This window comes from Artibeus jamaicensis, unplaced genomic scaffold (genome assembly GCF_021234435.1).
Source record: "Artibeus jamaicensis isolate MK-2021 breed Jamaican fruit bat unplaced genomic scaffold, CSHL_Jam_final contig_3126, whole genome shotgun sequence".
Taxonomy (NCBI): Eukaryota; Metazoa; Chordata; class Mammalia; order Chiroptera; family Phyllostomidae; genus Artibeus; species Artibeus jamaicensis.
In genome coordinates this window covers 11,743,853-11,769,411 of record NW_026521723.1, presented here as the reverse complement: position 1 = coordinate 11,769,411, position 25,559 = coordinate 11,743,853, and the positions used below count along the sequence as shown (strand labels likewise).

The 25,559-nt window shown below is 42.4% G+C and overlaps 1 protein-coding gene across 3 annotated transcripts in view; it reads left to right on the top strand.

Annotated features, from left to right (window-relative positions):
* Positions 1 to 25,559, top strand: part of ZBTB20 (zinc finger and BTB domain containing 20) — a 158,868-nt gene that overhangs the window by 20,669 nt on the left and 112,640 nt on the right. The window contains exon 1 of one of the 3 annotated variants that reach the window (XM_037136862.2): positions 14,299 to 15,530. The exons of the other annotated variants lie outside the window; for them this stretch is intronic. The gene's annotated coding sequence lies outside the window, so the exon portion shown is untranslated. Of the gene's footprint in view, positions 1 to 14,298; positions 15,531 to 25,559 lie in introns of those variants that run through there. 3 annotated transcript variants of the gene reach the window in all.

The following is a 25,559-nucleotide window of genomic DNA, read 5'->3' as shown; positions in this document are numbered from 1 at the left end:
GGTGACAAAGTGAGCACTAACGATGAAAGTTACCGTAGAAGTTTAAAGCTTGCGGCTGGCTGCAAAATTAACAGATACTCAAGTGAAGAATCGGTCAATTTTAGATGTAGATAGTACTGACTTTTCCCTATAGGATGTAAACATCCTATATAACAAAGCTTTGAACTATATAACAAAGCTTTGACTGTCCAGTGTGATAGTAATTGTAAAGAGCTATTAGGCATATCTGCTTAAAGATTCATGTAAGTGTAATTGTTATGGGAACTTGTCATGCTATTGTTTGAAGCTAAAAGGCTCTGTTTAAGTGTCGACAAAGCAATTGTCAGCATCATAGGATCATAATAATTACATCTTATACCTTGAAAGAGACTTAGATATCTCACTATGGGTGAGTGGGTTAGCAAACTCTCCAGAAAGGAATATCGCAGTATCTGGTGTAGAACTTGAAATACATATATTTTTTATATTTTACTATGACTTATATTCGGAAACACAGTTTAAAAGGAAAGCTTAAAAATAGAGAACGTAAAGCTCCACAAATTCATCTTGATTGGTGTTGCTATACATTCAATTCTGGGAACCAGGGGTTCTACATAAGGAAGAGTAGCAGAATTCATAGAGAAGCACCAGGTTTTATTTTCATCAAAGGGGGCAAAGGGGTTAACAGATTAAGAAATGCTATTAGGGATTAAAACATTTACTTTGCCATAAGAAAACTGAAAAGTGACAAAACTTTCTCAAGATGTGAAAGGCAAATTGTACTACAACTGAAATTTTCTAGCTGCTATACCACAAGCCTGACCCCTAAAACAGATTTATAAAAATAAAAAGTGGATGATATTTTAAAAGTAATTGAAGAACAGAGCAAAGGAACTCGGCCCCTGGGGTTTCTGTTTCTGTACCAATAACCCCAGATTAGGTGGGGCAGGAGCAGATATGTGTGGTAAGGATAAGGCATTCTGGGCATAAAAGAATGCACCTCGATCATGCAGTTCCTAGACACCCTCTGTCGTTAACACTGTTCCCTGAGCCTCATATTGCCCCCAAAGTAACCTTGTATCTCATTTCTCTTCTTTCTTCTACCCCATCCCCCCCAAAAAAAGAAAAGAAAGAAAAAAATTAAAGAAAAAAATTTAAGAAATTGTAGTGAGATGACCTTTTAGAAAGAGGTTCTTCTTAGAAACCTTGTAGAGATCAGTGTATCAAAGTATGAGTTGTAATCAGAGGGTGATGATTCAACAAGTTTAAACGCGTTATAAACTGGGCTACTCCTCCTTCCCTGAGCACATATCGCATACATGAACACATCCCTGTTCCTTTCCCTGTGGTGTTTCCAAAAAGAAGCAAATTCGGGGGGGAGTTTTATTTTTTATCATTATCATTTGTCCCCCTTATACCTCCCCCCACAGTCACCACACTGTAGTCCATGTCCATGAGTCCTTCCTTTTTGCTCAGTCCCCCCCAACCTCCCCACAGAGCTGTCAGCCTGCTCTCCATCTGTGAGTCTGTCTCTGTTTTCCTTGGTAGTTCAGTTTGTTAATTCGGTTCCATGTAGCAGTGAAATTATATGGTATTTGTCTTTCTCTGACTGGCTTATTTCACTTAGCATAATGTTTTCCAGGTCCATCCATGCTGTTGCGAAAGGTAAAATTTTCTTTTTTATGGCTCAGTAGTATTCCATTGTGTAAATGTCCCATAATTGTTTCATCCACTCATCTACTGATGGACACTTGGGTTGCTTCCATGTCTTGGTGATTGTAAATAATGCTGCAGTGAATGTAGGGGTGCTTATGATCTTTGGAATTAGTGTTTTGGGTTTCCTCAGCTAAATTCCCAGGAGTGGAGTCACTGGGTCAAAAGGCAGTTCCCTTTTTAATTTTTTGAGGTGTCTCCATACTGCTTTCCACAGTGGCTGCACCAGTCTGCATTCCCACCAACAGTGCAAAAGGGTTCCCCTTCTCTACATCCCCTCCGGCACTTGTTGTTTGTGGATTTATTGATGATAGCCAGTCTGACCTGTGTCAGGTGATATCTCACTGTAGTTTTAATTTGCATTTCTCTGATGATTAGTAATGCTGAGCATCTTTTCATGGCTCTTGTCACATTCTGTCCTAGAGATTAGCCGTTCGTGTGTCTTATTTGTCATGCAAGGAACTTGTCTATGTAACTTTGGGCAGTGCCTTTCATTTCACTGGGTCTCACTTTCCACATCTGTAAATAAGAAAATGATAACTACCTTGCTGGGACACTGTACGAATTCCATGGAAAGGAGGATGGAGATAAAGTGCTTTGTGCAATGACTAGCACATAGTCACCATTCGCTATCATTGTTGGCATCGCTGCTGCTACTACTACTGTTATTAATATCCCCTTGCCTCTAGTTCTTTTCCAACAATATTCTTCTTGAGGTCACAGATTGATCTTATTGAGGTCAACATCTCCTTGAGCAACAAACCCAGTGACTTTTACATAGTAGGAACTGAATAAAAATGTATTCAGTCTTCTTGTGCAAGTCCACAGGGTCCATTATTTCCTTACAGAAGTCCTTAAATTTTTTTCCCTGGAAGTTCAGAACAGGGGATTGCCGAGGCCAGGGCCATCCTGTCTGCACTAGAGATGTGTCGGCGTTGCGCACTGTGGGCTGTCAGGACCACCCCCTCTGGCAGACTCCCCGTGGACCCATCAACCAGATAGGACTGTTCTTTGCAGCACTGCCAGAAGTGTTAGCTTGTAGTTCTGGTGCTTGTGATTAATGAGCTTGTTATACCTCTGTCTGTAGCCTGAACTAGAAACTTTCACTTTGGAGAGCAGGTCAAGATACTGAATTTAATTTTAGTTGAATCTGTTATAAGCCAATTGTGTATTCATTACATTTATAGATTCCCTCTCCAGCCATATATTTTCATGGCTGTTGAGAGCACCTGACTCTTTGTTGAATGTCCTTAGATTTTACTTTAGGGACCTGAAAATGAGGCAGTGAGACATTTTTGATAGCTAGCTGTCTTCTTTGGCATTTCTTTCCTTTAGTGTCTAATCTGATATGTTTGAAAAAGGGGGCAAGTATAGAATTTTTATCTGAATTGAGTATGGCATGGCGCTTTTGTATTAATGAAGTGTGTGGTCAAAACAATTTATCTACACATTTCTGATTTTCCTATCACGCAACTACATTCTACGGAAATGGGAAACTTCTCAAAAAATGAAAATAATGAAATAACTTGAGGCATGTCGGGGTAGAGATGTAGCATCAAGTGCACAAGTTCAGCTGTAGGCAGGACGACACGCAGAGTGGATTCGGTGTGTGTGTGGACCTTGCTGGTCTTTTGAGTTTACAGTGAATAGTGAGAAAATTAAAAAGGGGCAGATCACATGGCCACAGCCAAGGAGACACTGACAGCAGGATGTGCTCAAGTCAGGAAGAATGTTGCATCTTAATCAGCCAGAAGTTCCATTTATTTGAGAGTGAGCTGGTGTTTGTGAGGGGAACAAGGTCACATTTAATAAAACTGGTCATTCAATAAAGGGTTCTGACTTTGCCAGAGTAATGGTGTTGGCATCAAGAGAAGAAAGTTCTGTAGATTTCTGCGTGTGCACTTGCTGTTACTGGTGTTCCTGGTGGGTGGCTGAATCATCCTTATGGCATTCAACAGGAACCAGCTGCTGAGAATATTAAAATGCAAGCATTTATTCCTCTAGAGAGACAGTAGCATCTGCAAAGTTTTCCTATCTTGATAGTACAGATAATCCCAGGGAGCATTCTCTAGTAGTTTTAACTCTCCATTCCTTTGTACATTTTTTAAAAATCATTATTGTCAGTATCTCAGGTTCTAACTGGAAGGAAGAGTTGCCTGAGGCTGCACCAGGTTGTGGAGACAGAGAGTGAGCGCTTGGCCAAGGACGTGGCTTTGCCTCTTGGGCTTTACCTTGAATTATGATCCTCAAGAGGAAAAATGGGCATTTCCTTCCCTTGGCCTGTCTCCATAGCAGAGAGCCGCCCTCAGTGAGCTCCACCAGCAGTGCGGAAAGGCCTCGGACTTCCCCACTTGCGGTACCAGCTTCTTGGGAGCTTTCCTTTTGACTTGCAAAACTTGTGAATTTGTTGCTTTCCTAGTGTGATTCGTCATTGGTTTTGATTTTGTTTTCGAGCCAGCATCAACAATTAGGGGGAAGGGAGGGGAAGAAAAGAGGTTTGGACTCAGTAATCTACTAGGTCTTTTCCCTCTCTAATATTTATGAATAATGTATTGAACTGATGGAAAAAATGTTGAATATGTTCATTATGAATTATATTCACCGGTGTGTTGCCTAGAATATTAAAGAGCAAAGCAGTTGCAGTATAACTAGTTTCTTACAATAAATGTACTCGTACAACAGAGCTCTGTACCCTTTCTTATTCCACTGTGTGTTGTCCCCAAACACACGCTCTACATGTCTGAGTGGCAGCTGCAGACTGGGTACCTGAGGAGGCGAACTGGGACAGTCCCCGTGGAGTCCAGGTCCTAAACCGAAACCGCTTTCTTGAAGGGACAGAGAGTGCAGTCTCCCTCCTGAGAAATCACTGAAGCCAGTGCGCACAGCAGACGTGACTCAGGGGTGATACTGCTGCAGGGGTTGCAGTTCTTATCCTCAGAAAAGAAACTTATGATTCTGTTCCTTCATTAAAAAGAAATCTAGGTATGGATAACTGACTTGTTGACAATATTACATTCTGATATAAAATGAGTGGCAGATATTTCAGAATAAAGTAACTTACACTCAGCTTCAAAATTCCTTACGTTTTTCTCTATTGGTTTTCTCACAATCATGTTTTGCTCGGATGTATTAAAATAAGACAGTGTTTCCTAAGCATTTACCAGATAACATTGGGAAACATGAACCAGAAGCATGACAAGAGGCAAGAAATCTGGGATATTTTTTCTTAATCCACACAAGTAATCAACAAAATAAATAATACAGAGTTAAAATATTACCAAAATAGTTTTTCCCTGACCACGAAAAAACAGCTGGGCACCTTTTAAAAAATGAAATGCAGCACTGTAAATGACATGCAAGTAGGTACCAAAATAGAGAAAGATTATCTGAGGTCAAGAACTTAGAGGACGCAGCCCTGGTGTACAGTCGAGAACAGTTCCAGGTGGAAGCAGTTTACAGAAGGGAGCAGCAAAAAGCTCCAGCCCTTGTCTGTGATCCCAGGAGAACAGCAGGGTACTGATGAGCCAGTTCTGCTTCAAAGAAGGCTTTGCTTCATGTTGTATCGCTTCAGAGCCAATGGACTAGTTCTTCTGAAAGGGGAGTCCATGACCTCATCCGTACCAGTAACCAACTTTTTACTGTGACATTAAGTCCAACTAGCTGTCCCAGTGTTATCTGCATTACAATGGTGTTTTTTTTCTTGCGTTCTCCCTAAGAGCTAAAACCCATCAGAGAGCCCATGAGGAGCAAGTCTAAACTCAGCAGCCACGTTTTTCAGTAATTTACCATGTTAGGAAAGAGAAAGTAGGAGGGAGAGGAAGAAAGAGTAGAATCTTTTTTTAGGAAATTTCTTAGCCCAACACTTAGATCAGGTCACTCACAAACAAGAATGGCTACCCAAGTCCAGAACATAAGAGCAGCTGAGGCAGGTTTTTCCCAGCCCCGCCCCTCGTTACAGAACACATCCCTTAACCCATCTGCGTAATAGTGTGTTTGTCAAATAAATAGAAAACCATCTATCCTCATCTCCCTCACAGCGGTATTGCTCAGGCTGATTGTGCACACGTATATAAATGTATATATTATAGCTACCTATTTACAGCAGGGGAGAATGATTTTAAAATAAATGAATCTGGACTTTATATATGCATCTGTTGTGAAGGTCAATCACTTTTTTAAAAAAATTTTTCAAACCTCCTCTGCTAATTACTAATTGTGAAACACTTGAAAATAATGACTGAGCCTGTATCACCTCTGTGATATGGAAGAATATTTTTAAATCTAAGCATGATTTTAGAGATTCAAACACATTTTCATCTACTTATGGACCCTGGTGGCCTTACTCAAGTACAAACCTTAAAAAAGCAAAATAAAAGGTTAGCTTTGCCATTATATATCTTTAAAAAAATCCTAAATCAGAATCTAGTATCAAAATATAATTCTGGCTGTAGGAATGAACTAGTTCTCTATATTAGACACTTATATTTTAGAAAATGGGACAAAGATATATCGTAAGGAGCAGATAAGCTCCAGCCTGCACAAACATTCCCGGCATCTGACCAAGCTACTGGTCTGCCCCAACGTGAATCAGCCTTAGTATATATAAAGGCGCTAAAGAGGCCATTGGAAAAGAGGGCACATTTATCTGTTTTGTGCCACTGTTATTCTTTTGATGTTCATCTGGGCTATTTAATCTCTGCTTTCTATATACAGACCTCAGAGGAATGACAATGACAGGAGGAGGGCAGGTGAAGACAAATAAATGTGATTTTTTAGACATGACCATTTTCCCCTAATAGCTTTTCTCTACTCCATTCCAAGCATCCATGAAAGAGAAGCGGAGCTTCCATGGAGAGTGAAGTCATAGCTCCAACTTAGCGTGATAAGGAGAGGGAGCAAGCTTACTGTTAGTAAAACAAGTGAGTTTCTACTGGGCTATGACCAGCTTCTCCTATTTCCTCTATTTTTTCCAAACTGAAAAGCGTTATTGTGGTAATTCACCTGTGTCTCCGAGCCCATGTGCACATGCCCCAGACCTGCTCACAGTGAGGCCAGAAAGAAATCAGGGGCAGGACTTACATCCAGGAAACTCAGCCTCTTTTTAGTAGCGTCTGCTTGTTTTGTTTTGTCTTGGGGTTTTTTTTTTTTTCCCAGGGAAACTTGTGTTTTTAGAAAATATGTTTCAATTCCCAGACATTGATATCCTGGGCATCTTTCGGTTGTGACAGAAGTGGGGATTAGTGGCTGTGACAAATGTAGCAGAAGCCAGTGCAATTGCAATCTATCAAACATGTTGGCAGACCCCAGATTTTTCTGATCCTTGCTGCGGAATTCAGGGGCATCCTTCCCCAAGGAAGACAGAGGTAACTGAGAGTTTCGAGAGTAGTGGTGCATCTTTCTTGATTTCGGTCTTGGTAACTGTGGGGCTGGAATGCGTTGGTGGGAACAACAGCCAGAATCAAGAGCACCTTCCTGGGTGGACGCTGTGTGCAGTGGCACAGGACCCCGCACAAAGCAGGGCCTTGTGCCTGGTTTCCTGTTCTGCTGTTGCTGTCTTGAAATTCCTAGTGATTTTTTTGGAAGGGGCTCTACATTTTTACTTCACCTTGAGCTTTCAATATCACACAGCCGGTCCTGCCTGCAATGTATCTTCTTCCCCTGACACTCCGGCTGAAGGTATCAGCCACCTGTCTCCTCCTACAGAAAATGACCCCCTTTTTTGATTCCTCAGAAGCTAATTCCTGGGTTAAACTCTAAAGATTTCTGCCCATTCAGTGTGGTTAAGAAAAACCTATCTCTTCTTCCTCCAAACACCTTGAGATGATTATAATCAAGATGGTGTTGATTTGTAATCAGAAATGTAGTAGTTGTCTCAGCCAAGTATTTCTTGCTAGAGGTTAATACTTGGGAGAAATAGTGTGGTAGTGAAGTCTTTGCCCTCTGTTGGAGAGTTAAAATAGGCCTCAACCATTAAATTCAGATTTTTTTTTTAAAAGAACACCTAACATTCAGGTTATTTTAGAGTAGAACTTCCAAACCATTATCAAATGCAGCATCTTCTAAAACCAAAGGCTCCGAGCCCTGGCCCTGGGCTCCAGCACCTCTCCCATCTCCACCTCCACTGCTGCTGCTGCTGCTGCTGCTGCTGCTGTGTGTCCTCTGCCCTTCTGGTTGTCCCTTCTGCCATCAGCTCATATCAAGCTTTCATCCTTCTTACTCAAAACTGGCACTAATGGGAGGGAGTTCCTCTCTTTAGTCTATATATGCCATCTAATGAGAATAATTCTTGCCAGGCTTTGTACTGTACAGGCATGCTATCCCCGCCACCCCCTTGGTGAGTGTGAGTGACAGAACTGTAAGGTCTGGCCCAGAACCCACAGAGGTCCAGAGGCCTGCCCGCAGTAACCGTTTGTTAGGGCCAAGCCTCAACCAGAAGAATCCAGGCCTCCTCACTCACAGCCAAACATGCTTTTGATGACTCAGGGCATCCTCAACATTCCTAAAAGATACATTCCACATGACTGGCCCATGAGCCGGGTTTTAGTCACCTGTCACCGGGGAGGAGGAAATGTGCTACAGGAACCAGGAGAATCCTGTGGGAGAAAGAACCCAACTGGCCGCTTTAAGCTAGTTAGGTGAACCTGTAAAATGCTTCCTACCGCTAATAATGTCCCTGGGATTGTTGGGAAGCTCCAGAGAGATGCTTGCCTATCACAAAGCTGCACTCACAGCAGAAACTGAGGAACAGTTAGTTAACTTCTTTGTTTCTTCCATCTCCTTTGCTTCCTCTTCCACACACCTATTCTTCCTCTCTGTGAAAGGAAGAAAAGGAGAATCTGATGAGAAGGTGCTAGACTGGGCAGTCTAGGTGGGTTTAAATTGTAAATCAGAATAAACTGCCATTGCCTAAACCAGGGGGGACGAAGGGTGCAGGTTTTTAAATCAGTGCTGACCTCCTATCTACTGACAAACAGCCTGACACAGCACAAGGGTCAAAGTATTCCTCATCTCCCAAGGCACTGGCCAGTGGTCCACCAGTTCCAGACAAGGCCCAGGGCAAAAACTGCAAAGGAGACTGAGTCCTTTTTGGGCATAGCCACTCCCTTACCCCTCTCCCTCTGGGCCCAGACTCCTGGAATTAATCTTATTTCCTCCCACCTACCCCTGTTCAAAGCTGTCCCTATACCTCCCCCAGCTCCAGTTTAAAACTTGACACTTAGGAACTAGTCTTAGGATTGAGTGATTAGAGCACCAAGGCATGAATGGCCTAGCCCCCCCTGGGATGTTTGCATCTCAGAAGTGTAGGAAATTGAATCGTGCCTCATTAACAATGGGGCTTCTTATGCTTCTTTCTTACTGTAGGTGACTGTTCCTCTGAGCCAAACCAGTCTGTGTACAATCAGTCAGGTCCTGATGAGCTGTACCCGCCGCCCCCTTCTTTATCTTTTGTCACATATGCAGTGTGAACCCAGAAGAGCAAACTTTCTTCCTTGGAGAGAGAGAGGATAAAATGTAGGGTAGCACAGCAAATAATCATAATGTGGATGATTGCAGAGGGTCTCTCTTATACAATATGCCACAGTATCATCTTTTTATATGAAAGTTTTTAATGTGGACGAAAAAGGGGCCATATAGTAAACCTGACAAGCTCAGGGGAGGCTTGCATGGCAGCCTTACAAACTCTTCTACAGAGACAGAAAGTAACCACACAGGATGGTCTGAACATAAAAATTCCTAAATGAAAGCAAGTCATGGCAGGCAGTCCTACATCCTAAGGGGTATCTTCCTTGTCAAAGGTCAGTCTGTAAGTGAGCCTCTCTATTGTCTTTTTGCATCTAAGATAACCTACCTCTGGAGCGTCAGAGTGCTTCCCTTTCCCAGGCCCCCCAGGGCACAATCTCCCACCACACCTGGAGACCACAGAGCCCCTCCTTGTTATCTCCTCCCCGATACCATCTCCACGGGCTGCCGGTGTTCTCTGCTAACGGCCCCGTCCCACCCGTGTGGAAGCCGTGTGTCTCCATTCTACTCTCTGTCCAGTCTCACAGGTTTCCCTGCTTTGCTTTCTCCCACCTCCCTAATCTACCTCCAGTGGATTTCATGTAACACTTCTTATATCTTCTCCTCTGATTCTGACTTATAAAGTAAGCTGTAAAACTGCCATCGTCCGGAGTATTTTCTCAACCTGTTGAGATTTTGCTTCCCTGCAATTGTCCGTTTGGCTGAAATAAAAACTCTTGTAAGACTTTCTTTTAGGCTGGATGTTCCTTTGTGGACACTGTCTTGGACAGGCAAAGCGCTGATGTGTGTATGGTTATGAAAGTCATGTCAGTGGGTTTAAAACGTGGCTGCTTTGCAATAAATCAAGGGTCCTACCTCCTGTGAACTCTGATCATTTTGCAAATTTGAATAATCAGTCATTTTGAGTTTCCTCTTTTTACAGAGAAGAGCGTTACAGCTCCAATGGGACAGAGCTTTTCCCCTGCCCACAGGGTTCACAGGCAGAGCTGTGTTCAGGGCCCCAGGGAAGTGTAAGTTCTGTTTTCTGTAGTCAGGGAGCTCCTGAGAGCACCTCTGTCCACTGCAGCCAGCCTTTCCATCCCCTAGTCATGTTTCTTTACTAGTTGTTGCTTCTGCAACATGGGAGAAAATGTTAGCACAAGAATCAAAGGGAGGTGAAGGAGCATTAAGGGAGCATTAGGAACTATTGAAAAGACATTTTGACCTATTTCTGGGTTATCAGTTTAATAGTATTTGTCGCCAGGAAATGCACCGATGGCAAGTGGGAGGCTAGATCACACCAGCAGCCTGCTCTCGGGGGCCCTCCAGTTACAGGAGGTGGTAATTCTAGTTAATAAAAGAGTGAACTTCAAACACATTTTAACCAAATAAAATTATAGTGGGAAATATCATATTACTGATGTTCAAGCCGACTCACAGCTGGGAACATTGGTCAGTATATAGGCCCCAAATTCTGACTTTTCAGCATTTTCAGAGGAGTTTCTGGCAGCGAGAGAGCTCCCCAAGCACATTCTAAGGTAGGAATGGGAGATTTTTAACTAATGTAGGAGCTAGCATAAATGAAAAATGTTTTATTCTTTTAGACTTTTTAGAAATCGTCAGATATTTAAATCATATGGAACCCAGACAGACTTCAGGTGGTTGATCAAAATCTCCGAGAGCCAGGAGGTCTAATTTTTTTGTTGTTTTGGTTTTTTCTGTGACATGTTGGCAAATGATAAAAGCAATTCACTCTGCTCACCAGAGACGCTGGGCAGAGTGCCCCCAGCACTGGTCTCATGCCATGAGAGCGCACAGCGTGGCAAGGAGCACAGCCTTTGTGTCCTGCGTTCGGATCTGAATCTCGGTTCAGTCCCTACCAGCGGTGAGACCAGAGCAGAGTCACCTACCCTCTCTGAACCTCAGGTGCCCGACGTAGAAAGTGGGCAAAATATCACTCTTTCATGTTGGTAGGAGGGCCAAGTGAGTCAACACAGAAAGAAATCCATGTAGAAAGAGAAAGCGTGGCATGTACCAAGCGTTCAGAGGTGAACATTGTTGTCTTCTGCCCTTTGTCTATGGTTTGCAAGGCATTTCTTTTCTTAGAGTTATTTTTTCCCAATAAAATGCATAGTTTTTAGCGTGACAATAAAAGGGAACAGTGCTATGAATACCCTGCAAGCCGGTCTGCTCAGTCCTTTTTGAGTGAATATCCGTTGGCCACTTCACCTTAACACCAGTTGGCCTAGACTTCCCTCGATTAGCCCCCTCTGGGTTCCTGCAGACAGATCACAGGGCACGCTGCAACCAAGTCAGCTGCATCCCCGGCAGCACAGACCCGTGTCATCCAGGCGCAGGTGAGGCAGTGCAGCACCTGACGCCTGCAACTCTCTGTGCTGCTTTCCTGCCTGTCCTACCCCAGCTGACCTTGAATTAGGAGAGATGTCAGACATCTTTCTTTGGGGTTGCCTCCTGCCCTGGTTTTTTTCTAAACTTTTTCCATGTGCTTGAGTCTCTGTTTTCACAGAGATTAGTTCTGATTTGGTTCGCCTACACTTTTGAAGCTCTAAAAGCTTTCCATTGTGGGCAGATTGTCTCAAATACTGTATTTGAGGATGGAAAAAGAAAATTCTGCTCAAATGTAAGCACCATTGAATCAAGGAAACAGTATATTTTTTAAGTTGCATTCTTCTAGAATTCAGACAACTTTGAATCCTTTACAAAAAGCACATCAGTAATGCTATCCTCCCTCTTAAAATGACACACACACACACACACACACAAATGACAGAGGACCACTGTTCATGACGTAAGGGGCTAGGGTGTCCAAGAGGCATGCAAATGGAAAAAGGGGGCGATTCTATAGCTAGAACCCAGACCTGGAAGTCAGAACATCCACATTCTGTTTCCTATTGCATGGGAACCTTCTTGTGTGAATTCCAACATATACACTGCACCCCAAGTCCATTCTCATTATTTCTAGGGAGCACAGATTCTGACTCATCCTCTGGAAGGACTATCAGGAAATTCATTTGTTTCTGTTGAAAGACACTGTGGTACCTGTACCAAGAGCACTTGACGTGGGCAAAGAGCACTCCCTTGGAAGGATGCAGCCCTGAATTGTGCCTCCCATCCCTCTGGAGTGGATGAAAGACCAAGCTTTTCACACTAGCATGGGGAAAAAATGATGCCATCCTAATTCCGACATGTTATGAGGTACTAACAATCATCTTACTATCCAGAGCTGATGCAGACCCACTGACCTGGCCTGTCATCCATACTGACTCCTCTTTCTCCCTCCATGCTCTTAGGGAACATTAATTACAGGACAACTCAGTGTAAGAGGTATGGTGGCTACAGAGTATGTATCCCTTTCCTCACAGCCTAGATAAATCCCCGGGCACACGGATGGCTAGTTGATGAAGCTTGGCCAGATCTCTTCCCTTTTGGGCACTGAACCATTTTAGTAAACCCACAGAAGGGTTCTTCCACAGCCAGGAGGTCTTGCTGCTTCTGAACTGTTCATCCCACATGTATGTGCCACGTGTGGCACTGATTATGTCCTGGTCTACCCCAGAGCAGGTTTATACAGGTCTCATTCTGCCCCCACTGCACAGAAAGCTTCATAAATATGAGATTGTATTTATACATGGTTTGTATCCCCTCAGAAATAAAGAGTACATAGTGAATATTGTAATCTGAGTGAATGAAATTCATAAGAGCATGTAAATATTTGGAGATAAACTATCTTTTCTGAACTCCAAAAATGCTGACCCATAAAAGAGCATCACTCAATTATTATATCTGTAAACCTTAAGAATTTTTTTTTCCAATTTAGTATTTATAGGTTTTATTCTTCCCTACTCCTGGTTGACAGTATCTGCACACAGTAAGTTTTTAATGAAAGGTTATTGATTTATTAATTAGAACCATAGACTCACAGCTTTATCTTAAGATAGTCATGTGGACCTCCATTTACATCTTCGTCTTCAGACCTGGTTAACCCCCGCAGCACAGACCTTCTGGGACTTCATGCCAAGTGGCACTCGGCTTATTAGACTTAGAAGTGGTCATGAGCTCTAATTTGGCCTCTTTATCAGCCCTCTTATAGGAAAGAAGGAAAAAAATCTTTTTTCTGTCTTCTCCTCATTCTCATACAATTGTTAGAGTTGAATGAGACCTATGTCTACATAAAAATCATTTAATTCCTGGAACAAACATAATATCAGATTAACAATGTCAGATTGCGGGAGCTTTGGCATCCCAGCACACCAGATCACTTTGTACATCCCATTTTCTGTGCTTATCCATGGACCTGAGGGGTGAGGGGTTTATTGCTCTTAGCCTTTAGGTTAGGTGCATGTGATCTGTACCAACTGCGTTAGTGGTGTGCTCAGCCCAAATCAGACAGCTGACGTAATAGGTCCTCTCCAGTCACACAAAAGCTTCACCATTACTCTCAAGCCTCATTAGATCCTAACATTCATTCACACAAAATGATCTGAAACCAGTCAACTTTCGTGCTAGCTCACAAGACGTGAATTAGCAAAGAAGTCCAAAATAGATAACACTGTTCCAGTTTTTCTTCGGTTCTGCCTCGGAGAGCTTGTCTCACAGAAAGCTGGGGAGCCAGTCTCTCCCTGTTGAGTCATGTTTACTGTCCCCCGCAAAAAGGTTCCAAAAGCAAATGCAAGAGGCTGCTGAATGCAGGGACATGTGGCGTGCATGCTACTGAAGTGAGAGGCATAGCATACACCTGCTTTTTGGCTGTGGCAGGCCATCTTGACTGTGCCATGCCACAAGTTAGCATTTTGGATGAGCAATTGCCATTCTGTTGTTTTCTTCTCAACACATGGTGTTCAAAAACAGTTAAAAGAAAACTGTACCCATTTGCTCATCCCAGAAATGTAAAATTTCAAAGAAGCATGCCAAATTAATTTTCACATAATATTTTCCAAGCTTTTTCTTTGCACTGAGAAATGATATTTCACTTTTTGAACTCTCGGCGTCCCGGCCTGAGGTAAGTGGGTGCAGTTTCTCTTTAAATGGCATTAAACATATCAAAGCAGGATTATATCTGTCACCGTCTTTTTTTTTTTCTAATGGAATCAAAATCCTTCAGGGAGTGTCCCAAATCCACATTAATGTCTTTGAGTGCTAATGTTTCCACTGGGACTTTTACATTAGCAAAATACAAGTGTGTGGTTTCCGCCCCCTCTGCTGTCTGTGTGAGAAAGAGATGATGGTGCATCCGTTGCTCTCCGTGGCCTTCAGCTCACCCGTGCCAAGGTGGCAGAGGATGACTGGAGATTTTTGGTGCTTCCTTTTTCCCTCCCGTGTGTGCCTCTCCCCTGAGGCTAATGTGAATGCTGTTTCCAGCATGGGTGAATCTGTGGAATCCCAGCCATAAATTTTATTCAAAAACAACTAACCTGCAGTAACCATCCGTACCATCTATTGAGAGCCTAATACAGCCTCCATTTGACCTTTGGTTCTGATTGTGGAAAAATTAGGCAAACACCTATGATTTCAAACCCCACTGGTGACATTTTTGTTGCTTTTGTGGAATATCAGTCACGTGTTCTTATTATTGCAATGCAGTTTCTATCTACATCAATCGCTCTTTCTTCTTTCTTTAACAAAGCAATTAAAGTGACATGTTGTCAATTCTTGATTACCAAGTGGCAATGCAAGATTGCAGTGTCATGGATAATTATTATAAGTAAACTATAGCATAATAAAAAATAATAAAGAATTCTCACATCACATTTAACCTTAGAGTGCACCTTTTCTTTGCATTTGAATATATTCTGGAAAGTTACAGTATTTCTAGAATAGTTTTTACGTGTGACGTAGAAGGGGCTGGAAAGCTCTGTAGCATCCCTCTCCAGCCCCTGCCCAGGGCCTTCCTTCTTCCTGCGCCCTCCTGGCCACAGAGGGCTTTCATTCTGGCACTGATGGAAAGAGCCAGCCTTGGGGAGCTGGGAGGTGCTCGGCTCTCTCAGCTCACTCTCTGCATACTTTCACTTTCCAGAGCACTCTAGAGAACGAGACTACTTCCTCAGACACGCTTCCTACCCCTTCCTCTTCTATTTCCCACTTTTCTTTTCTTCCCTTTCTTTCTCTACCACATGTGAAAGTAAGCGTGGAAGTTTGAGCTGGGGTGTGTGTCTGTGTGGATGGTGGAGCGAAGAGAGAAGGGGGGTCTCCCGATGCCTGAGTCTACCACTAGGAAAGAAACACAGTTTTTAGTTAAACAACCTTTCCCCACAGCTAAGCCTGCATATGTGAAAGAAAAGCTCAAACCTTTTGCCTTTCCACACTTTGCGGAAGACAAGGTAAGCAGGGGCAGTGATAATGTCAATTCTGTATTGAAAAGAAAGCCTTTGTACACAAACCGTGTGCTCACCTTAAATATTTTTTAGGATAAATCTCTGTCTGCAGGCAGTTAATGGAGAATTGACTGTGCTAGATTTTTGTGGGGATTGTGCATGGTTTTTGGTGTTGAAAGAGTTTTGGGGTCCTTGGATTATTTACATTTTTCAGCATTCATTGTACAAAAGCTTTGCAGTGTCCTGTAGACTGTCTTCTATAACTGGAAGAAAAAAGAAGTACCCTTTTATACATGAGTCATTTGAATTTACTAAATTAATATTCTTCACGGTGGGTCCAGTATCAGTTTGTTCATATTACCATATTTAAATATGAAGGTGGCAGAAAATATGTGTTTATATTTGTATAAACTGCGCACAGCATAGCATCATATAGCAGGTACTCACTAAAAGTGTCGCTGACAGCATTCATAGTTGTTTTATCTTTGGAAATGGGGCTGATGATCTCTACTCTGGAAGGTTTTTATAAGGATTAAATGAGATGATAGGTGTAAATCCCATAGCATAGTACCTGAAGCATGGCAGCGCTCAACTGCTATTTCTCTCCTCCCTTCCTTTTAAGAGACGTACCTAGGTGACATGAGCATTTCTGTGCTCCTAACCTCAATAGCAGTGATTTCCCCCCCATAACCAGATCACTTAAACCAATCATATTAATCAGGTATTAAGCCACTTGATTGTTATTCATTTCAAAGGAAATCACTGTACTCCGCCATATACTCAGCCATAAAATGGAAGTGAGATGACTCAGAGATCGGGGCGTGTTGAGCTGATAGATGTGCCTCTGCCAGGGCCTTTGCCCCTCCCCGGCTGCGCCTCATCCCGTCCTGAGTGCCCGCCCAGAGGCTGCGTGGGAGCGGAGCAGCCCCACCGCTTTCCTCAGCCACCTAGGGCAGTGGATTCTTTCTTTTCTGAAAGAAAAAATGCCCAAATGCATAGAACAGCTGAAATCAGTGGCTCAAGCTTTAGTTTTGGGGTGCCAGAAATATGCCAAGTTATATACAGTCACCTCTGACTAAAATATAATGTAGAGTTCATGCCTTCTCTCCTGATTCAAAATCAACGATTGTGTTTTCTGTTCATCCAAGGGGAATTAGCTTGGCTATTCAGTTACTCTGGGTGGCGTGTGTTAACGATGTAAAAGAACTATATTGTAAACTCTCTAAAACAACACAAACTATATCTAATCGTATGCTTTTTACTTTTGTGATACTTGCCATAGTTGGGACTTAAACAATGTTTGTCGAATGAGCAGATGAATCTAGCCAGCAGCTTCTTCACTGTGACAGTGGCCAGGCTACAACACGGGCCCTACTTTTACTGCCCAGCAGTACAGTTTATATAGACATATTTTTATCTATAGATCTCTCCCTCTCCATGGACGTGTGTGTGTTTATATATATTTGCATATATAATTCTTCAAATAAAAGTCCTTAAGGACCCAATTCCACTGGATTGCTGATAGTCCTGAATCCATCTGTGGGCTCATTAATGATAAAACTGCCAGCTGCGTAATTAACTCTGTGACTGTTGACAAGTCCTCAGTTTCCTCATTTACAAAATGACTAAATTAAATAATCACTAAGGTAGAAAACTTTTCCAACTCCATAATTCTGTTCTTTCTCTCTAGTGAGAAAGGATGTGTGCTTTTGAGAGATAGGCTATTGTATGAACTAAGTGCAAGTTTTTGCCCTAACGTAAGATTCACAAATGAAACCTAGTAGAGGACTAGGAACTTGTACTTGCTCTTAAAACGCAGGGTAGCCATTGAAATAGGTATCTCCTCATTCAATTATTGATGACTTAGACATTGGGACTCAACATGCTGGTGCCAACCTGATCCCCAGAGGGGCCTGCCTTGCCTCTGTTGTTCCAGAACAAGAGACTGAAAGCTGCCCAGGTTCCCCTGCTAAGATCTGTAAGGGCACATCCCTTACATCCTCTTTGGTGGAACTGAGGCCTGCTTCTTGCAGTCTAGCTTTGTACAAGCTCTTCTGGAATCATAGATGTACTTGGTATTAGTGACACATCTGCCTTGGTCAGCATCACCATTTCATGAGCGAGATGTTTCTGGTGTTTTCTATTATTTTTAAAAAGATTTTATTTATTTACTTTGAGAAAGAGGGGAGGAAGAGAGGGAAACCTCGATGTGTGGTTACCTCTCACGTGCCCCCTAGTGGGGACCTGGCCCGCAACCCAGGCATGTGCCCCCAACTGGGAATCAAACTGGTAACTCTTTGGTTCCCAGTCCAGCATTCAGTCCATCACGCCACACCAGCCAGGGCCTGTTAATTTTTTTTAATACCTGCATATGTAATGTTGTGTGTGATAGAGCCTAGTTATCCCCAACAGGAAAGTATGTTTTCATATCATTAATATGCTGATTTGGATTCATGAAAGAGAGAGTCAGCTGCCTGTATGGTCTAGTACTTCTGAGTTGTGTTTCTATTTTCTCTTCCACTTATAAGATGAAAAAGACCTTACATGTGTCCTTTGGATTATCATCTTCTCCTTGTATATTTGACCTTTAAAATTCTCTTCAAATGAACAATTCTTGAGGCTTCCATTAGGACAGCTGCCTTTGGGTGTGTCCCCGATGACTTTATAGCTGTGGGCACTTCTTTCTTTCAGCTCTTTGTGAATATTCTGAGTCCTGGCCCTCTCTCAGAGTCACGTGGGCATTCGCAGAGTCACCTCTGCCCTGGTTGGTGCTTCTTGATTACCAGAATCACCACTCGGCCTGTGTTGCTTCATCTCTCTTCCAGATGCTCCCCACATTTCTGAAGAAAAAGAAAATCTTAACATTTAATTTCTTACATGATAAATTTGGATAAGCACCCAAGTATTAGATTTTGATGAGTGCTAAGGGGAAGACTCAGACAACAGACACTAAATTTTATTTTTGGAGACTACTTTGTAGATGCACAACACTCGGGGGTTGCCAAGTCTTGCACATTTGAATGAAAATACAGCATTGTTGTCTCGTCTGTGTCAGAATCTCCTCTCTGGTCTGCAGTTCAGTCCTGCTTTGGTTTAATTAATCCATTAAGGTCTATCTTAACCCTAGTCAGTAATGATGGAGGGGCTCACCGGAGCCATCTAGAATGGGAGAAATTAGATGGATAATGATTTCTGTGCTGATGATGTGTTCTGTCTTTTTATATAGTTGATCCCGTGAGGGACATATTTCTTTGGTGTATTCCTACTGATGTTCTCAAGACAGATATATTACAGAGAAATAAATCAGACTATGAGATTCTGCCAGTGTCTAATTCTTAGTGTGTAAATTTAGTGTTTTAAAATCAAAGCTATTTTTAAAAGTATATTTTTATCAATATGATATTAAATAATCAAGAGGATGATATAAATCTGAGAAACTCTCATTTGGATATTATTTTTATTACACTTAGATGCCATTATGGAATATTTATGTTAATAGTCTTCTTCCGATTACTCCCTTCTCCATGAGCAAACTGTTTAAGATGATTCCCCCTCAATCCAATTCGATACGTGCTTACTGACACACACCACACGCAGGGTAGTTGATAGCTCACAAAAATTAGGAGACGTAAATGGCTTTATATTTCTTAAAGTAATGAGATAGTACGGTTGTTTTTTCTTTAATATAGCTATTGGAAGTCAAGACCTGAATTGCAAGGCAATACATTAATCAAACTGTATTGGTTGAGTACCCACTATGTTTTCTCCACGATGAGTAAAATTTATAAGTAACTACAATACATATTTAAAATACAGTAAATTTACTTAAAGTATGGTTAGGCAGGTGGAGTGCTTTTTACCTTGTGGTAGAGGGTTGGCCATTGGCTGATAATCATCTCAGAAATCTTTCCAATGGAGTAAGGCTTAGGTTATCATTAGAAGGAAGGATAGGTGCTCTTTGGTGCATGCGGGGTTGTTCCCCCCATTCAGGCTTGTGTGGGAAAGGTTCGGAGATGGACTTCTTCTCCCTCTCAAAGGGAAGGCTCTGAACGGGATGAAACCAGAAGGCAGAGGAGATTTGCTTAGTGGGCGGATATAGGCGAGCCTTAGCAGCACCATTTTCAGACTGATTATATGTGCAAACCTGCTGGGAGCTTTCAGGGCCAAGAGTTTGGAACTCACAGTTGCTCTGAAGTAGGATAGAAATCTACTGGAGGACAGAAGAGGGAACTGTGACCGTCAAACCACCAAGGGCGTGTTTGGAGTGAGGAGGCAATTTTCATGTTTTAGGAACAGTGTAAGCAGGAGCTGGCCAAGGATAATAGTAAAAAATGTTTCTTCAAGTTAAGGTCATTATAAGAATTTGGATAGCAGAATGATTTTAACTGAAAAAGACATTGCTCTGTACGGAATTTGTGGTGCTATCAGAACATCTAATCAGAGATACTCTAAAGAGGAAGGGTTAACTGAGTTAGCGTAATTAGCCATAACTAAGAGAGGTGGGTTATAGAAAAAGGTATATGGGTACATACATCTACCCCTCAAATGAGCCTTAACATAGTGCCTTTTTGGGGACAGATAGTAAAGGAATGTTGAGAGAATAATTGGAGGGGTAGGATTGAGCCAAGATTTTAAACTATAGAAACTAGAAACGAAGAAAGAAGACATTTTGAGAAGCTTTCTGCAGAAACAGTAATGACAAACTTGAAGGAACCTTGCAGGATCATCTCAGCCACTAACCAAATTCTGTGTACAGGGAAAAGGAGGCCAAGATGAGAGAAGTGGTCCAAGAAAGCAGGAATGACTTATAGAAGAGCCAGGACTTGGACACAGGGGTCTTTGGTCATGGTCAAGTGCTCCTTCCACTGTGCTTTGCTGCCTCAGTGAAGGACTTGCCTAATCACCTCTTGCAAATATCACGAGTTAAGCAAAGAAAGGCTGCATTTCTAGGCCAGCCAGGCTGACACAAACTGACCTGTTCAAATCCATTGATGAGAGAAAAGGAGGTATAAAATCTCTGTCACTGTTCAAGCTATGGCTGGGATGATCAACAGAAGAAGGGGAATGAATGGCTCTGAGCATTTCAGAGTAACTTTTACTGCCTGCTCAGTATCAGAATCATGTGTACGTGGGCACTAAGAGGCACACAGCAACACAATTCAAGTATAGAAGCATATTTCTATTTTTTATGTATCAACTCCTTTCACTTTGGCCCTTAATATTGATGCAACATTATAGGGATTGTATGTCAAATTAAAACTGAACCTAGACTTAGTTGGTTTAAAATAAAAACACTGAAACTGAAGAATTTTTTGTTCTGACCTGAACTGAAAAATGGGTTTGCTTTGGACCTTGACTGGCTTTCTTCAGTCCAGCCACGCAAAGACTTGGCCAGTGCTATAGTCCAGAAAACATGCCATGGTTTGTTGCTACATATTTCTGAACTGGCCCCTTTTCTTCAGGAAGACTTCCTAGATTTTGCCTGAGTAAGGACCGTAAAGTTGAGCTCATGCTAACAATGACTGTTAAGGCCTCATGAGGGATAGAGAAGACTCGGCGCAAGTGTGACACGTTGAAGGGACTCCCCTGCATAATGTGATCCATGTCTTTAGGAATAGAGCTTTGCTCCCATATTAATACATTCTGGAAATTGCTCAAGAGGCAGCTTTGGCATTAGAATAGCAACTTTCAAAGCAGTGAACGTCAGCACTTCTATTTCTCCTTCTTCTTGGCGTGCATTACATGAAGCTGGAAAGACTAATTGGCTAAATGAAGGGACTCAGTGTCGCAGAGTTGAAAACCTGGCATGTAAATGGAGAGGTGGGGAAACACTCTGCATGCATATCTATATGGCCTCCCTTTGTGAATTATCATAATAGAAATGGTTCTGCCCCTTCTCTAGTTTCCCCGCTCGATGAGTTGGGGTGTGAAGTGCATGGCACAGAAATTCACCAGGCTTTGTATCTGTGATGCCTTGTCTCTGTGTGCATCTTTTCCACTCCTAAATTGCATGCTCACCTAAGGTCGCTGAATAATACATTGCTTTAAAAGATGTGTCCCTGAATTAAAGTTCCTATATGACAGGGATAACGTGGCTGCATACAGCTAAATACTGTAAAGAAAAAATGAGCAAATGTCATTTTTAAAGGCAAACAAGGAGATACCTGATTTTTTTATAGGTGTTGGATTTGCTTCCCTGACCCCTGTCAGGAAAGCGTAAGGACTGATCAGTACTGGGCTCGAACAGCTCAGACGAAATCTGCCCCCCGGCAGCAGCCATCTCCGCATGTCGGTGCTCTGGTCGTTGTATCCGAGAGGCGCTTTGTGTGAGAGAGTATTTCCGGATAAGCTGTACGACTCATTTTTAACTTTCGTAAAAAGCCAAGGTCTAAAACACATTTGGTTCATCTGCTCTGCCTTCTAGCAATACTTTACCTAAATTGTCACAGACAAAAGGAGACAAAATGTATTTTATAAAACTTATAATAGGACATCATAGTATTTCATATGAGGATTTAACATCTCCTGAAATGTGTCAAAATTTTAAAAGTAAAGTAAATCCCTGATCTTCTTAAGCCCCCTTTTTAAATGTTTAATCTGAATTATAGATAAAGAACATCTATTAACACATCATCTTACTGAGAACCATTATCAAATCACCTCTTAAAATATTTGGGGCCAGAAGGAGGGAAAGTTCTTTGACCTTTGCCCTGAACCCTCTCTAAGCTTTTCCCATTTCCATTAATTATGGAACTTTGAATCCCAAGGTTGATATAAAACATGGGGTGAATTTAAGTTATGTACTTTTTTGTTAACTTTTGTCATTTTATTTTGAAAGCACATTTTAAGCTGAGTGAAATTTATGAAAGCTGAACCTGATACAGTGAGAGTCTGGGTTATAAACACCTCACAGACTAATAATGGTTAAACAGTTGATCGCTGAGAAAGTAATTTGAAGTCACTGGATATCATTACGTGAAATGTTGTGGTTAAAGAGTAGTCTGTGGGAGCTTGTCACTGAAAGAGGGCTTTGGTGACTCAGCTGAAAGCAAGGTGAATATGAAACATCGATAAAACCAAATTCGAGGATATAAAACTTGGTTCAGACAGCAAATACGAAAGTGTTGCCCTTTGGTCATGGAAGAGCAGGGTTTGCCTAGAGAAGAGCACGGGTGGAGCTTGGCCCTTGCAGGCAGTTCGTGGGAAGTGCCGTTTGCGTGCTGCATCCCACCCAAAAGGGGATAAAATGCAGTGAACCTCAACCCCTGCCTGTCATTGGTCATGCCAATGACCAGTGGCTCTAAAGGCGACTCACTTTAAACATATATAACATCCTTTGCCCAATAGTTTATCATATCATTCCATTCATCTCATCCGTAAATAAATAGAAGTGAATATGACTATGGATGAATATAACGGCACAGGTACCATTCTCCTCCAACAGGAGATGGGGAAGCTGAAGTTCTGTGAAGTTAAGTACCTCACTTAGTGTTATCTATCCAATCAGTGGTAGAATCAAAACCAAAACTAGGCTTGATGTCTGGAATCGGCAGTATTGTTTTCAAGGCCAAGTGGAGCAAGTTCTGTTTAGTTTGATTTCAGTTTGTTTCAGAATCTGGGGAACATCTTACAAAATATCTCATTGTGTCCTGTTTTCCCTGTAGATATCTAGAAAGGGAGCCACAATTGGGGGTGGAGGATAAATCTATTTCCTGACGATGAAATGTCTCTGCTCTAACCATCTCATCAGCTAAATTACCAAAAAATTCATAAGCTGTGTCAAACTCACACAAGCTGAGTAATGACAGGTAGCGCTAGTCACAAAATGTACCTTCTTGCTGTGTGCTCCTCGCACGCCAGGCTAAAGTGGCTTTCACAGAGCTCTCACTGGTGATTATATAAGGTCCTACTTCACCACCACCAGGTTGGCAGCTCTTTGGCGCCAGGGAAGAGGCAGCAACAAACCAAAGGGGCTCTGCCCTTCGTCATCTTAGAACGGCTGCCAGGTGTGCTATGAATCCCCTTGTGAGAAGTCCCAGGACAAGGTAGGAAAGCAATAGCATGTGTAAGGGACACAGTTGTCTACACAAAATATAGTTAGTCCCCGTTTTTCTTTATTTGTGACCCTACTGTCATGCCTGATTTAAATCAAATAAGAAGTCCTCCAAATTTCATCTCCTTCCCTGTTCAAGAAGAAGCTGTGCACAGAGATTCCCTCCTGCTCAGCCCATGCAGAAGACTGGTCTCTGGGGTCATTCTCTGCGAGATCAGACGGGGATGTGACCACCAACTCAGTGAGGTGGGGGTGGGGGGAGGCCATGGTGTGACCAGCTGAGGGACCCTGGAGGAGAGGGAAGGTTTTCCCTGAGAGGCTTCCAGCCACAGAGAATTTTATTTAAAAAATGACAACTATAGTCTTAAACGACTTTAATGTCTTATTTTTCCCTTCATCAGGAAATTAGCATTCTGAAAGTTAGGTTTTGAGTGTGTCCTGATGCGCATCTAGATCTAGAGTGCATTTTTATGACTGGGTTATAAACCCATCATAATCGTGAGGGGTTAAAATGGAACGCCTTCCAAAGATAACCTGTACCTACTGCAGGCTTGGAACTCGATTAGCCCAGCTATTAAAATCAGGAGGACAAACTGTTTCTTCCCTGGATACAAAAGCTGTTAGGCTACGGCCTGACCCAGTACAAAAGTTTTCTGAATCTCTCTCCACTTTACTAAACGTCGGCTCATTGCTGCTGTCTGCAGTGAAGCTGTTTACAGCTCTTTGCTAAGTGGAAAGTTCAAATCAATTATTGTCCATTAGAGTTTAGGTATAACTGATGAAATATCCCCAGAGGAGTATTGTAAATGTATCAAGATGTCCTTCCCCATTATAGAAATGGGGACGCATAGTGAATTACTTACCTTCTCTCTTACCCTTAATGCCTCTGAAAGGCTGCTGGGCAAACAGAGCTTATCTTGTCTTGCTGGGGTTTCGAGTGAGGACTTCATCATTTGCCGAACGTGTGTAGTCGGCTGGCAGAAATTTTAGGTTCCAACTCCCCTTATAGCCTCCCTAAACTCCCTTGTGGGCATAAAGGTCTAAGAAACAAAAGATATAAGGAAAACCCTAAGAAATTATTATACCTGCCCCCCCAAAAGTGCCCTACAACCAGGTTCTTTTAGAAATGGTAAGTTTCTTGTTAACAGATAGGAAAAGCTTTGACTCCAAATTTTCCGCAAGTGACAGTAAGATTAAGTCCCAGATAATTTGTGCCAGGATGCTTTCTGCCATAAAACTGGGTCTTCTGCATCAAGCTTCAGCTGGGTAGAAAAGGAGACCCAGTCACTGCTTAGGTGCAAACGGGATTCTGGGAACAGTGCCTTTAGCCTGTAGAGACTAGAACCGAGGTGGGAAAGAGGGTCCCGTTTGTGACCTGCCATGCCAGGAGATGGACTTCCTTCTTGACTTCCTTTTAAAGTTGCTTGTTCTCTTCCCCTAGTCCTGCCCCATAGCAGTCTTCGCACCCCAAAGACCCTGAGACTGAAATACATGTGGACTCATCTTGTCCTGGGAAAACCTGGGTATTATTCCTCAGAGGACTATGATTTTTACAAAACCAGAAAGTGGCAGAGAAAGGTCAAAGGAGACATCATTCTCCTGTATCAGCCTTTCCTTCTTCCATGTGAACAGGTGGGCAAAATACCTTTTTTATCAGGAGCCAGTTCTGTTTGGCTCCAGTGGCTGCACTGTGGGGGAAACCATAGACACAATTCCAATGTGATTACAAACCAGTCATACTGGAGATGAGAAGCATCTTTAAAATGCAGCACTGATTTCTTTGTGTTCCTCATAACTCCAAGGATAACCTCAAAGATGTCTCTTTGTGCTGACAGCTCTGTCCGTGGTGCTAAGTAGGAAATTGGCTCGACTTCTTCCCTGTGTCCCATACTGCTTACCCCCAGCTCTCCTGGGGCTTCCAGTCTTCTGTCTATAAAAGTGCTAATTGCTGTGCAGTAAATCTGGTTAAAATGGAAACCAAG